Source organism: Galeopterus variegatus, unplaced genomic scaffold, assembly GCF_000696425.1.
Source record: "Galeopterus variegatus unplaced genomic scaffold, G_variegatus-3.0.2 Scaffold3238, whole genome shotgun sequence".
Classification (NCBI taxonomy): Eukaryota; Metazoa; Chordata; class Mammalia; order Dermoptera; family Cynocephalidae; genus Galeopterus; species Galeopterus variegatus.
This window is the reverse complement of record NW_007729349.1, coordinates 237,954-239,752: the sequence shown is the minus strand read 5'-3', so window position 1 is coordinate 239,752 and position 1,799 is coordinate 237,954. Positions and strand designations below refer to the sequence as shown.

Below are 1,799 nucleotides of genomic sequence, written 5' to 3'. Positions count from 1 at the left end.
CTATTGGTTTGTTGGCATCACCTTCTAACTATATAACTTGTACTTAGGTTCACCAGGAATTTATTTTTAAAAAGTATCATCTACTTATAACTTTTAAAATGCATTCCAACAGCTGTTTGGCTTACATGATTTTCACCTTCCCACCCCAAAATAGACTGATGTATACACGGACCATCTTGAAATAGACTTAGCCTATAGGGAAGCTATGAATTTAAAACCCAGCAAGCCAAAGTGTTCTTTCCTGTCAACTCCATTGCACTTCTACCAAAAAGTGCCATCAGGAGGTTGCCGCCGAAGTCGCCTCCGCCGCCACCGCCCGTCCCTGCCACGACGCCCGTGCCCCCTCGCTCCCGCGGCCCTGGGCCCTCGCCCGCCTCGTGCCGGGCCGTTTGGGGTCTACCCCTCCCCTCCCCCGCCAGCCACCAATGACGTGACCCTTTAACGAGCCCAACTCCCCCGAACGCCGCCCGGCGCTCGCCATGGATGCTGGTGTGACTGAAAGTGGACTAAACGTGACTGTCACTATTCGGCTCCTTATGCACGGAAAGGCAGTAGGAAGCGTCACTGGGAAGAAAGGGGAGTCGGTTAAGAGGATCCGCGAGGAGAGTGGCGCGCAGATCAACATCTCGGAGGGGAATTGTCCGGAGAGAATCGTCACTCTGACCGGTCCCACCAATGCCATCTTCAAGGCCTTCGCTATGATCATCGTCAAGCTGGAGGAAGATACCAACAGCTCCATGACCAGCAGCACGGCGGCCAGCAGGCTGCCTGTCACCGTGAGGCTGGCGGTGCCGGCCACCCAGTGCGGTTCCCTGATTGGGAAAGGCGGTTGTTAGATCCAAGAGATCCACGAGAGCACTGGGGCCCAGGTCCAGGTGGCGGGGGACATGCTGCCCAACTCCACCGAGCAGGCCATCACCATCGCTGGCGTGCCGCAGTCTGTCACCGAGTGTGTCAAGCAGATCTGCCTGGTCGTGCTGGAGACGCTCTCCCAGTCTCTGCAAGGGAGAGTCATGGCCGTTCCGCACCAGCCCATGCCGGCCAGCTCCCCAGTCATCTGCACGGGCGGCCAGGATCGCTGCAGCGACGCTGCGGGCTACCCCCACGCCACCCGTGACACACACCATTTCTCCACTCGATCTGGCCAAGCTGAATCAGGGGGCAAGACCACAGTCTCACTTTGCCATGATGCACGGCGGGACCAGATTCGCCGGAATTGACTCCAGCTCCCCAGAGGTGAAAGGCTATTGGGCAAGTTCGGATGCATCTACTCAAACCACCCATGGACTCAACATTCCAAATAACTTAATTGGCCGCATAATCGGGCGCCAAGGCACTAACATTAATGAGATCCGCCAGATGTCCGGGGCCCAGATCAAAACTGCCGATTCAGTGGAAGGCTCTTCTGGTAGGCAGGTTACTATCACTGGTTCTGCTGCCAGTATGAGTCTGGCCCAGTATCTAATCAATGCCAGGCTTTCCTCTGAGAAGGGCATGGGGTGCAGCTACAGCAGTGTAGGTTAACTCAGAATCCCTTTCTGCTGTTTTCCCATGATCCAACTGTGTGATTTCTAGTCAGTGATTCCAGGTTTCAAATAATTTGTAAGTGTTCAGTTTCTACACAACTTTATCATCCGCTAAGAATTTAAAAATCACATTCTCTGTTCAGCTGTTAATGCTGGGAATCCATATTTAGTTTCGTAAGCTTTTCCCTGGTTTTAGTTTTGTTTTGGGGTTTTTGGCTCATGGATTTTATTTCTGTTTGTCGATAAGAAATGTGAGAGTGGAATGTTAATAAA

General features: G+C 53.0%; 1 pseudogene; it reads left to right on the top strand.

Annotated features, from left to right (window-relative positions):
* The first annotated feature begins 479 nt into the window (after positions 1 to 479).
* Positions 480 to 1,524, top strand: LOC103600131 (annotated as a pseudogene).
* Positions 1,525 to 1,799: the final 275 nt, after the last annotated feature.